General features: G+C 47.4%; 1 protein-coding gene across 3 annotated transcripts in view; it reads left to right on the plus strand.

Annotated features, from left to right (window-relative positions):
• CDH20 (cadherin 20) overlaps positions 1-13720 on the plus strand; it is a 1519872-nt gene that overhangs the window by 1202248 nt on the left and 303904 nt on the right. The window contains exon 1 of one of the 3 annotated variants that reach the window (XM_085606878.1): positions 899-1039. The exons of the other annotated variants lie outside the window; for them this stretch is intronic. The gene's annotated coding sequence lies outside the window, so the exon portion shown is untranslated. Of the gene's footprint in view, positions 1-898; positions 1040-13720 lie in introns of those variants that run through there. 3 annotated transcript variants of the gene reach the window in all.

The raw sequence follows: 13720 nt of genomic DNA on the forward strand, positions 1-13720 counted from the left end.
TCTCTACCCCTCCTTGCATCATCTCATACCTCTTTTACTATTCTGATCCCTCAAAACAAACCTTTCTAAACCCGTCCCTTTGACTCTCCCCCCTCCACCTCCCTTTTAGCCATCCCAAGCCTCCTTCTACTGCTGTGAGCTCCAAAACATCCCTCCACTATCCTTTTCAATCCAAATAAACATGTCCACCACTCAAATTAATTTCATGCTTCACTATACTAATTCACCACTAATCCTGTATGGGTTCCAGAGTACCATCCTCCTCTGTGAAAAAGCGCTTTGACGCCTCTGTCAGGTGAAGTAAGCGCGATATAAATGCAATTACAGTGTAAAACAGTACACGTGTTTATTTAGCACTCAGTCGTCAATTGGGGCTAAGTGGCGCTATATCTTTAAGTTAAGACAACTAAATATAAATAACATGAATAAAAAGTGAAGGCAGGGAGCTAATATAACTGAGAGAACGTGAAGCGAACAGGAGAAAGCTGCTACGAAGAAGGGGGGAGGTGTGGGTGGTGTGAGGAAGATTAGCTTTTGCAGCTGTAACTTCCCCCACTCTTTGCTTATAGTGAATGCATCTGTGGGAGGATGCTGCTCCCCGTGCGCGTTCTTCTACCCAACATGCGTGACTTGGAGACCCCCTCTGAAGCAGCCCCACTGGTGCGCTGGGATCACGCGCTGATAACCCGCCGGGTCCCCTCACCTCCGAGGCCACGTCGCCGTCCATCCCACCACCCTCAGAGGAGCGGGTAGGGAGACGGGCAAACTCCAGAAGAAAAGGGCTGCTCTCATTGGCTGCCAGGGGGCTGCGCCGTCTCCTCCAGTGGAAGTAATTGAACTCTGCAATGAGGAGACAACTTTCCCTTGTCTTTGCCTCTCCCTGGAGAGGGGCTGTGTCAGAGGAGGGGAGCTGCGCGAGGCTGCGGGTGACAGGCGCACGCTGTCGCTTTCGCTGGTCACAGGAGGCGCTGCAGCTTCCCGGAGGAGGGAAGGAGCTCCAGCCGGTCTCGTCGCCACAGCCGCAGCGCGGAGCATCAAGGTAGGGGGAGGCGATGTGCACACGTAGAGGCTCAGCATGGGGGTTAGGGGAGCAAAAGCCTGTTTTTGAGCAAATGCACCTTACTCGTAAAAAGAGTTTAGAAACAAACTGTCTGTACCAACAAAATCTCCGTTTTCCATTGGGGTGTCAAATAGTGGAACTATATCTTGGCTATCGCTTTAACTATACCTGTCACCAGCTGTGCGTGGCCGTAATTCCTTTCAGAATGCCGCTTAATTCATATATGTGGACGTGGGGCTCAGAGGGGAGACGGGCTAGCTGTATATTGTAGGGCACACTGCACGACTGCAGGAAAGTGTAGAGTTATAGGAAAGGTGTACGTACTTCAGTAGGTAGTAGGATAACTCGGGAGGTAGTGTGACTGCTACCGAGATGTGTGTGCGCACTGCACGCTGTCTGGTTTGGCAGGGCTGTCTCTGCCTGACATCTGTTTATGTCGATATTACGAGTGGCACCGGGTTTGGCTAGTTCAACATTCGTAACTTGCAGCGCTCCAAGAGCCTGGGTCCAGGTAGTATGGAACAAGCTGGTATCATTGGAAAACCACACCAAGCCAAGTCTTTGTGTATTATTTTCGGTCAATGTTGCCATCTATTTTTGGTTTCTTTCTTTTCTGAACCTATTGTTCAAACGGGACGGGTTTGGGAATGACCTTTGGTAAACGGGAATAGACTGCACATTTCCCATGGTTATACGATTTTGAAAAGCAGGGTAATTGTGGCTGTAATTTGTACGCAGACCGTCAATGCGCTTTATAGCTCTTAAAGCAACGCTGTGTAGCAAGCAGAGCCTCCGGCGACGTATCGATCATTGACAAAATCGTTTGATGCATGTTTAAGTAGGGGAAGAAATGTCATCGACTGGCTCAATCGTAATATATCGAACTGCGACGCTACGATTTAAATCGCGGATTACTTAGTTCAGTGGGTGATCCTCGACAAATAATTTGAGCCACTGTGCATCTTTCACATAATTGGAGCTCTTAGAAACAGACTAAATGTGTGTATTGCTTGCTACAAACATTTATTTTTTTGCTAGACCAACGCAAAAATAGGTAGGAGTTTGAATGTATGTTTATACGTCCTCCCGTGTCGACAGAAACTAACAAAAGGAATGAGTGGTTGGTTCGGTTTTGAACAGCTGCACACATTGCTGCCTCCCTTCGCACAGAGGGACGCTGAGTTCGCCTCTGTCAGCGTGGGAGTGAGACTGCTTTCTCGCCTGGGGAGTGGCAACCAGTAGTGCAGAGGGTGCAGTGGCACCGGGACTCAGAAGCGTTACGGGCCAATGCTCTAAAATGATGGCTGTTTACTGTCCAGGCAGCGGATGGGGAGCAATCAGGCTGTTGGCGCCGTTGGTACACCACTGTCTCGCGCCAGAGCACGTGGAGGTAGCGTCTTTGAAATGTGGACGGATGCTGCTTGTATTCGCGCATCGCGCGACCCGTGCAGCAGGTGAAGCGCTGCTCGCTAAAAACAGCGCTGGATGAGGGTCTCTCTCATGACGTGGGGTCACCGACAGCGATGCGAGGACAAGACGTCCGGTGTCAGAGACAAGCAATCATAACTTTGCGTCCTCCAGCAGCTGCGCCGCCTCTGCTTCATCTCCACTGACCGAGGGCGGAAGAGACTGCGAACACGGCTCTGCGAGGCTTTTCTGGTGTATCGATAGCGGGTCACGCTCCATCCCCATCACGAGTTGGCCGTCGTTTGCAGTGGAAATCCCGGAAAGCCAGAATTAAGTTTACCGGCTGTTATATTCATTCATAGCAAGCTCGGATAAAAAGAGTTTTCCCTCGAAATGGACACTGACTGCTCGAATCCGGATGCAGGTGCTATTCCGAACAGTTTCCCAAGCCACCATTACAGTGAAAAAAAAATTGTCACATTTTTGCCTGCCCTGTCGGTGAGACTGTTACTGGGGGTGTTGATCCGGGGCGCAGGGCGCACTTGTGCCTGTCTGCGGGAGCATTAACTGCTTCCCCTGGGCTGTAGTAGGCAGTGGGCAGGGGTGTCCAATGATGCCTGCAGCAGCCCGACTCCCGGCAGCCTGTCTGAAGGCCGTGTGTCTCTGGGCAAGGAGTTATTGGGTTTGGGGATTTCAGACTCCGAAAAACAGAAAATTGCAAATTGCGTTATTTTTCCAAGAGTTATCGCCATGCTGGGTGAAATAACACACCTTGTAAGAGGGCCTTAGAGTCCCTTGACCGTGTTTAAGTTCAGAGTTGCTAAAGAGGTGGATGTAAGGGTTCGGTAGGTCTTCAATTCTAGACTGCCGTCCTCCCTGTTAAAGTGTAGAGTCACTGAAGTGGTGGCCCTGGGGGTCTTGACATCAAGCCAGATCACCCCGACCCTTGGTAAGTTGCAGTAGCTGTGGCTCTGAGGGTCTTGACTGCTTAGTTCTGATCTCAGTTAAGTTCGGAGTCACTAAAGAGGTGGTTCTGCGAAGTTCCTTGCCCCTGACCCTGGTTCACTTTTCACTTGCTGGAGATGTGGTTCCCAGGGTCTTGACACCAAGATTGCCCAACCCTGACCGGGCTAACTTCAGAATTACTGAAGATGTGGTTCCGAAGGTCTACACATAGAGATTCCTCACCCCTGACCCTGGTTCACTTTTCATTTGCTGAAGATGTCGTTCTGCGAGTGTTGACACCAAGACTGCCCAAACCTAACCCAACTAAGTTTAGAGTCGCTGTAGAAGTGAGTCTGGAGATCTTGACTTTGACACTGTTCACCCCTGACATCCGTTAGATTCAGAATCACTGTAGAAATGGTCTTGACTTCAAGATTGCTGATCCTAGACCTGGCTCAGTTTAGAGTCAATGAAGAGATGGGTCTGAGGGTCTTGACATCAAGATTGCTCATCTTCTCCATTGAGGTTAGAGTCACTGAAGCGGTGGGTCTGAGAATAACATCTGTCCCTGGTGGCTAGAGTTCGGCTCCTCTAGGAAGCAAACACCAACTACTTCCTTGGATTGGTTAGTGTTCAGAGATTTAGTTGGAGTTGAAAGGCTGAAATGTCACATCAAAATAATTTGTTGTTGTGCTTCTTAAATATAAACTGACAATGTTTAAAACATAGTTTTTTGGTATTAATTTGACTTTGTTGCCTTCATGGCTGGTTTTCTTTCTGTATTTGGAGGATCACTGCCTTTGCCGGGTTTGTTTTTCAAAGAATCATGCTTCATAGCCTTCTAGAATATATCTCTAGAATGAATGGCAAAAACTATAAACATGTGTCAGAATATTTACAGAACTGACAAACATGAAAATATGAATAAACTGCCCTGCAAAATTACTGAATTGTGAGGACATTGAACTACGTCTCCCATAATGCATTGTGGGAAGACCAATGCAACCTGGGAAGTAAATCAGTTGTCTGTGCAGGTGAAATGCACTGCATTTTATGTGGTATTTCACCAAAGTGATACATATGCAGTGCGTTGACACCATCAAAAGGATTAGATACTGTTCTCTGATGAATGACAAAAACCACAAAACACATATCTGAAAAGTTCTACCTCTCACCCAGCATGGCTTGACTGAATGTGAGAAACTGTACAGCAAAATCCTTGGATTACCAGTTGTTGACGAGGACTGGTTAAATATGTGAGGCTGCAAACCACATCTGTGAAACATTTCAAATATGACTCCAGCAGAGGGGACAGATTAACTAGTTTGTGATTTTGCAAGCACAATTTGACACCAGCATTATAAGACTGCATAGATACCTTGTTTGCCTGGACTTCGCCGTGGGCTGTTCCCTGCATCTGTGGTGTTTTTCTTCTGCCGCAGCTCCTTGCCGGACCCGCTCCGCGGGTCCCGCTTCGCGGTGTGGAGAGAGGCGCCTTGAGCATAGAGGGGCTCTGATCTTGGACACCGGACTCTGGGCTTTGGCAGGCAAGTACAGGGCTGCGAGCGGACCCGCAGGGACTCCAACTCCCAGGAGCCCCTGCGTGAGGTCAACCCACAACACCTGGGTCGCTCTCCCTGACTGCCACGCCCCCGCCCTAGCACTTGAAAGCAGCCCCCTTCCTGATCGACGTGGGATACCTTGTTTGCCTGGACTTCGCCGTGGGCTGTTCCCTGCATCTGTGGTGTTTTTCTTCTGCCGCAGCTCCTTGCCGGACCCGCTCCGCGGGTCCCGCTTCGCGGTGTGGAGAGAGGCGCCTTGAGCATAGAGGGGCTCTGATCTTGGACACCGGACTCTGGGCTTTGGCAGGCAAGTACAGGGCTGCGAGTGGACCCGCAGGGACTCCAACTCCCAGGAGCCCCTGCGTGAGGTCAACCCACAACACCTGGGTCGCTCTCCCTGACTGCCACGCCCCCGCCCTAGCACTTGAAAGCAGCCCCCTTCCTGATCGACGTGGGATACCTTGTTTGCCTGGACTTCGCCGTGGGCTGTTCCCTGCATCTGTGGTGTTTTTCTTCTGCCGCAGCTCCTTGCCGGACCCGCTCCGCGGGTCCCGCTTCGCAGTGTGGAGAGAGGCGCCTTGAGCATAGAGGGGCTCTGATCTTGGACACCGGACTCTGGGCTTTGGCAGGCAAGTACAGGGCTGCGAGTGGACCCGCAGGGACTCCAACTCCCAGGAGCCCCTGCGTGAGGTCAACCCACAACACCTGGGTCGCTCTCCCTGACTGCCACGCCCCCCGCCCCACCTCCTTCTCTTTTATTTTTGCACTGGGATCCCGCTGCGCGGGAGCGCGCGGGAGGGCGCCGGGAGAAGCCCGGGACAAGGGCGGGGCCGTCTGTGGCCGTCATAGGCCGGAGTAGGCCGGGCTGGGCCTACCCTCTTGGTTCTGCCGTTTGCCATCAAGTCCCTAGCACAACAAGCTGATAAATTGCCCCATAGCTATCATCACACTCTAAGATACCATGCCGTCCCCGGTAAAGGAAAGTACCCCCATAAGGCAGGCAGGAACAAAAAATATGACCTTAGAGAATTACTTTCCTCGGGCGGGGGGAGATGGGGACAAGGAGAACACTTTAAGCCGGCTCAGAGCTGAGCGGAGACGCTCTATAGATAATTTGAAAGGTAGACCTCTAGGAGACTATCCTCCCACACCTAGCGAAGACTTGACACTAAATGAAGATGTTCCGATCCTGTTTAGGGATGTTACAAAAACGCCCCCAGTGGTACTTATGAGCTCAACCCCAGTGAGTAGCACAAGCCCAAGTAGGGGGACGATTGACTTAATTTCTCAACCGCCCCCAGCATCAAAGTCTAGGAAAGCCAAACCTAAAATAGCTGTAGCACAAGGGGTTTTTGGGCCCCCACCAAACAAACGTAGGAGGAAGTCGAGGGGTGCCCAGGCTAAAAACAAACCAAAGATCCCTCATTCTGATTTTGGGAAGTCATCCAAACCCTCCATATCAACTGTGACAACGGTGGCTGACTTACATTCTAAACCCGCTTGCACAGGATGGTGTGGCTCCCGTCCTGACTAAAGAGACGGCTAGCAACATTGTTAATGCCCCCCTCTCTGTTGCTCCGCTGGGTAATTTGGAATTCCTGCTTAGGTCACTTTTGTTACCAATTAGTGAAAGCATCAAAAAAGTGGAAATCAGACTAACCATTCTTGAGGCTACACTAAGCAGTATGAAAAATCCGGCCAATTCTCATGAGAGGGCTCCTAAACCTATTGCCACCCCAACAGCTCCAAAAAGTGTTATGCATCTTGCTCCCTCACAGGTTGCAACTGCGGCCGCCCCACCACAAACCCAGAGGAATAACCCTGCCCCAAATAAGCCACCTAACCCCATAGGACCTATACCCCCTGCAAATGCTGTTCCCCCGGTACAGCCCCCAGATAGTGTTGCACCGACTCCACTAATGAAGTTTCCCCCCAGGCCACGTAGACCCAATTTACCACCAGAGGCGAATGACTTTACAGTAGTCATGGCGGGCGTTCCACCACTAGAGGCAGGTGAAGCCGAGGATTTCTGTGCTCTGAAAAGTAGGGTGATTAAGTGGCTAAATTTGAATAGACCCTTACCCGTACACTTAAGCAATGAGATCATAATGGTCAGAAGGGTGCCTTGGATAGGGAGAACACGCAAATCCATCATAGGGGATTGCATATTGGTGAGCTTCAGGGATGCTGGAACAGTTGCTCACATATGCCAGGGAAAGAATAGATCACAGGTAACAACAATTCAAACACTTCATGTGTCTTTCTTCTTTCCCCCCACCCCAGCCCCTGTACACGTGACCCGTTCATATGACAACTGGGAAAGGGTGGGTCGAAGGGGTGTTCATCATGAGTTCAATCCCAGGCCATTATTTAGCCGCCCAGAGCTACCCTTCCATACATTCAATCGGTTCCACTGCCTGGATGGTCTTGAGGGGGTAGATTGACAAAGAGATAATGGTATATGGGGTATAGGGGGTAGAGGGGTTCCAAATGCTGAGTGGGAGAAGCACAGCCCCGAGGCAAAACAAAAGTCATCAAGTTGCGCCCGGAGTTATGTGCTGGATGAACCTAGGGTTGTAGATATTGCATGTATAGGTGACGCACAGGGACCGGAATTGGGAAAACAAGTGCGAGAATCACCTGGTGGGTCACAGGGAGGAGGGGTCCAGGGGGGTGAGGCACTAAAAATCATCTCATGGAATATAGCTGGCCTGGCTGGGAAATTTAATAACAAAGAGTGGCTTGACTATATCAGAAAATTCCATGTAATTTGTCTGCAGGAGACCTGGGCCCAGGAGAATAATTTCCATCTGCAAGGGTATAAGTGTTTTTTTGTTCCTGCTCAAAAATCAAGATCAGGGAGAGCCATGGGAGGTTTAGCTATTTATATAGATCTGAGCCTTCCGGGAAGTTACACTTGCCTTGATTGGAATTCCCACAGGATTCAGGCAGTCAGGTTCACTGGGAAAGGTCTTAGATTTGTTGCAGTAAACCTTTATAACAACGAGATAGCGGGATCTAACATCTCTCTTGTTACTGAATTAGATAATAGGTTGGGCCAGGTCATAACAGGCCAAAAAAATGGGCAGCCACATGGGTTGGTGGTTATGGGTGATTATAATTGCCACTTGTGCCCGGTACTGGTCCAAATAAGCACAGATTGGTCCCGATGCCCTATGGAGAAGGGACCGCATTTCTCTCATACGCTGTTGGGCTCAGCTTTCAGGATGTTACGGTTTAAATATGACCTTGAACACACCATTAATATGGTAGGGATGCAGGAGGATGGCACACTCCCCCCCACATTTAAGGGTAGAGGATGCTCTTCCTTCATAGATTACATTCTGGTTTCAAGGTCCTTAATTAATAAGACAATTAGTGTAGGGATCGAATGGAGTGGCTTTAGTGACCATAACCCTCTTGTTTTGGAGCTGCAGTATATGGTGGGTCTAAGTATTAGAGTTCAACGCACCTTCACTGAGAGAGCAACAGACCAAGGCAGGAGACTAAAATGGGCTAAAATAGACGGGGAAAAGTTCTACAAGGGCCTGGTGGACGCAGGCATACTTGCTATTAATGATTGTTTGGACACAGAAGTCCGCGGACCGAGGATAATGGAAGCTTTCGACCAGATCGCTAATCTGGTCGATGGTTTGCTAAAGACTAGCGTCCCATTTAAGAACCACGGGAATCCCCGATGGTTCGACAAAGACTGCTCTAAAGCTTTGAGGGAGCTGAAAAGCTGCCTTAAAACTAAACCAAGGGTCCCCCACAAAGTTAAGGTGTGCAGAGAAATTTATAAAAAGGAAATTAAGAGGAGGAAACTTGCCTTGCAGGCGGAAGCATGGGCAGATTTACGAGAAGCGGGGGAAAGAAAGGACCTAGCAGGCTTTTGGAAAATAATTAATAACCCAACTTTCCAGGAAAAAGATACCCCGGATATAGGGGCTAATATTCTCCCAGAGCAGTGGGTCAACCACTATAGGGGCCTGTACAATCATGAGCCTGGTTCTACTGTTGACCTACCGGCCATTCCAACTGAGGCTCCACTGGTAGAATTCTCCAATAAGGAGATCATTGCAGGGATTGAGGGCCTGACCAAAAATAAAGCTCCGGGGCCTGATGGAATCCCCCCTGATCTGTTTTTGAGTAACATCGAACTCTGGGCTCCCCTAATGACAAGGGTTATTAATACTGCTATCATCTGTGGCCTGCCCCCGTCTTGGTCCACGGCAGTAATTGTGCCGATTTTCAAAAAGGGCAACAGGGATGACCCAAAGTGCTACCGCCCGATCTCCCTGATTGATGTGTCAGCAAAACTTTTGGGGAGGGCAATTCTTAATAGACTGTCCGAGTGGACCGAGGAAAAAAACATCTTCTCGGACACTCAATACGGATTTAGGGCAGGGAGGTCCACTAGTGACCAGTGCCTGAACCTTTATTTGCTGACTGCCAAGTATACCATGGCTAGTGATGAATCCATTTACATGGGTTTCATGGATCTGGCAGCAGCATTCGATCACGTCAATAGGGAAAAATTGTGGGGCATGATGCTTAGTATGGGGATAGAGAGTGGTCTAATTAGTATATTGAGGGAACTGCACAGTGACACCACCGCCAAAGTCCGCTTTAATAGGGAGGGGGGGCTGACTAGTTCTTTTCCCTGTAAAAGTGGAGTCCGACAAGGCTGCATTCTTGCTCCCTTTTTGTTTTCCCTTTATATTAATAATTTGGAGCAGTTTCTGTTGGGTCTGAAGGCAGATTGCCCAAGGGTTGGGTCGCGTCATATTCCTGTTCTGCTTTATGCAGATGACGCGGTACTGATCGCACGGACACCAAGGAGCCTACAAATCCTGATTGATGGTTTTGTTAGGTTCATGAGTGCCTTGGACCTTTCTGTAAATCTGAGTAAATCCTATGTGCTCCTGGCGGGGAAAAAAACCACCTCTAAATTTACATACAAAATAGGGAGCCACATTGTGGAAGAGGTCAAAACGTTTCCATACCTTGGTGTAACATTCGATGGTGCCCTGCGGTTTGATACCCTGGTGGAGGAACGTTGTGGTAAAATGATTGCATCTAACGGGGCAATTGCTAGCTATGGCAGGAGGCTAGGAAGATGGTCCCCGGAACAGGTGATAAATCTGTACAGCTCAGTATCATGCTCCAAGGTAATTTACGGGGCAGAAGTATGGGGCTTTGTCAATACCACTAGTATCCAACGTGAAGAAAATAAATATCTGAAATCACTCTTGAGGGTACCACAAAGTACTGCTGGTTTGATTGCCCATAGGGAGCTAGGGAGACCATATATAGAAGATTTGTTAAAATTGAGGCCTATTATCGCTTGGTTAAAAATCTGGTACAATCCTGATGCGACACTTAGTAGAGAAATCTTATTGGACTGCCTAAAAAGGGACAAGTGTATGCGCATCCCCTGGCTCCTTTATGTGAAGAATACCCTGGAGGAGCTATGTTTTGGGAACCTCTTTACTCATCCTGTAACTATTGTAGCCCAGAATAAACTGCATGTAGGGAGAATTTTTCTTGAGCGGAAAAACCTACGGAGAGATGAGGCTGAAGGGTGTAAAAAGACAGTGAGGGCCCATCACCTAGTGAAGAGCGTGGAAGGTATGGAGCCATACTTGTTCCTCATGTACAATGCACAGGATAGGTTCCTGATGTGCCGTTTCAGATTGAACCTTCTCCCATTTATGTTGGCATCACCAGCGGGGTTTGCTACATTAATAGAACAGAAGGGGCCCTGCGGCTGCGACAACAGGTCTCCGCAAGACTCCCTTCATTTTGTTCTACTCTGCCCCTTTTACTCAATGCCCAGACGCAGATACCTTGTAAATATTTTGAAAAATGCTAATTTGGTCCACGCTAGGGAGGCACTTGTATTCTTACAGAAAGCTGAGGAACCCCAAACACTGTGTAGTATTATGAACTTCATCAAGGTAGCACTTCGTTTAAGGCTTACTAGAGGAGAAGACTGAAATGTTTTTACTTTAACTTTTAAGTGTTAAATATGGCTATATTGTTGTATTTATGTTTTGTTAATTCACTGTACAAAGAACCCTGAAATGTTTAATGACTTTTTAACATGTAAATATGAGTGTGCTTTTATGGTGTTTTTTAATCACCGAATAAAGATTCTTTGACTTGACTTGACTTGACTGCATAGATTGTAGTGCTGAGGTTGTAATTTTTACAGGCATTTGCAACAGCTTTTGCCTGACTAACTGGACCAAAATATTTTTTTATAGGTCAGTTTCTGCAAATGTGTTTTGGGATTTATCAGATAGTGCAAACGAAGGTGCAAAATTGCACCAGTGCAATATATGTAATCCTGAAATGTTGCCGGATTGTTGAAGAGGCAATAATGTAAACTGTCATTTGGTTGTATGTGCACTTTAACTAAGTTAGTTCCACACACGGGCCAGACAATTCGGCGTCTGTTCTGTGAATGAGCGGGGTAATGTTTGTGTTTGTGCATCATATAGTCATAGCAGGGACATGATGGTACCAACATGTGAGCTGCTCTTTTCTCTTTCCAGGCCTGGCCTCTTAATAGGGGGCAACTTCCTTCATCCTAGTTGCATGCAGTTGCAAAAACATTCCCTAGAAAATAAATAATTAGATGTATTTAATTTTTGTGTTTGAATTTAAGCATTTGCTTACAAGATACATTTGTTGCTCAGCACGTTTTCTTAGTGACTCCGGGACAAATGACTAGCAACCTTTGTTTATTTTAAAAGGATATTTGAATGAGGCGAGAGGCATGTCTACTCCTATTAGTGGGAGTGGGGGCTCTTTTTAGGTTACAAACTGCAACAGTCCTATTCTGTGCAAGAATAAGGGTCGTGGCTGGTTCTAGTACATTGAATGTCATGTCAGTTGCCAATATAGCACCAGCAGGGGGCACAGAAGAGCTTCACAAGTAGAAAAGGATGTCCTGCTCTACCCTAGCAGAGTGGTGGTGACAGCATGATGGAAGTTCACTTAGGGTGTTAAGAGTTTTCACAGCAGATCTGATAAGAACTAGAAACCATGCAAGGTGCAGTGATGTGTGGACTGAGGAGGGATAGGGGGAGTGGTCTGTGCCAGCTGAAAGCTAGCTTTGTGCCACTATTGTTGCTGGGGGCCGATATCGGCCTCCGGTAACAAGAACAGCCCCACAGGGGTAAAAAAACAGCCCCCACCCTGGCGGCCCTCCCGGGAAAGACCCGGTGCCCGCTACAGCCGGTCTGGCCCTGCTTACACAGTGTCATTATTAGTGACGTTGCCTTCTTCGAGACAACGGTTTGAGCCCACATAGATGATGCCCCTAATTCTTGAGCACCTTCTCAAAGCATCACTTGCAAATAAACCTCTTTTTCATATCTCAGCAATGTATAGATATTTACATTCCAATGCATTACAAAAAGTCCCCTGCTCTGACCTTGCAGTTGGTGTGGGGGGGGTTGCAACAGTGCTGTACTTTCAACAATCTATGACTTCTTTCCCTGCTCTGGTATCCCTTTATGAATGCTTTTGATGGTTGCCCTTTCTTTCATGATGGTTTTCTCACCTATACTCTACAGTAGGCTCAGCCACAAAACCTTTCCATGACGTCGATTCCTTTCTCGGCCTTCTCCATATACGTCCCTCTGCAACACTTCATCCTGGGTCTCTTCTCTTTCTCCTGTGTGAACGCCACTCTCTCCACTATATCTTTTTGCAAGGCCAAGCTAACTGTAACTCTTTCATTCTGTGACTTATCTAATGGAACAATACCCCTACTATTCACCAACAAACGTTGTCCACCTGAAATGCAAAACATGGCAACAAATAACATTCCACGAATCTCATATACAAATCTAAACATTAGTTTCTGATACAAGGGCATTTCAAAATGTACTGCAGATTCAGGCCCACGACTTAGGCTAATATAATGAATTCACCATGCTATGTACGTTAGTAATTACATAAAATCATCAGTGTTCAATAGCAATATTTCCCTAACTACATTAATATGTATATTGGAACTACATCATTAGCCTAGGAAGCATTCAAAACACAGTTGATATATCACTGGGTTACATCACTAATGAGGCCTATAGAAACGGGTTACGCTGGTTACATATTTCAACACAAATTCTTTGTTAATTATTAAGCTGTACATTGAAATGCATTAATTTCGTAGGAACAAGTTGCTTGATTCACGTTTACTCTAGAGTCTAATTTCTCTCATAATATTGAATAATAACGTGAGTGCATGTTACTAGCAGTTCCATTGGTCTTCTAATGGGTACCCCACATAGGATACAAATTTTGCACTTTATCAGTTACAAATTGCAACAGGCCTATTCTGTGCAAGAATAAGGGCTGTGGCTGGTTCTAGGGCATTGAATGTTGCGGCAGTTGCCAATATAGCACCCGCAGGGGGCACCAGAGAGCTTCACAAGTAGCAAAGATGTCCTTCTGTACCCTAGCAGAGTGGTGGTGACAGCATGATTGAAGTTTGCTTAGGGTTTTAAGAGTTTCCACAGCAGATCTGATAAGAACTAGAAATAAAACAATCAATCAAAAATACTTTATTTTTATCACTTTAGATTAAAAACCTGCACAGTGCAGAGATGTGCGGACTGAGGTGTGGAAAGTTTTTGATGACCCCAGAGATGAATATTCAGATGGATTTGAGCCTATTAGACCTGTTTTTGTGTTAGTAATATGCTATTGTCAAATTAACGGGTTATGTTGG

The sequence above is a fragment of the Triturus cristatus genome, chromosome 5_2, assembly GCF_964204655.1.
Source record: "Triturus cristatus chromosome 5_2, aTriCri1.1, whole genome shotgun sequence".
Classification (NCBI taxonomy): domain Eukaryota; kingdom Metazoa; phylum Chordata; class Amphibia; order Caudata; family Salamandridae; genus Triturus; species Triturus cristatus.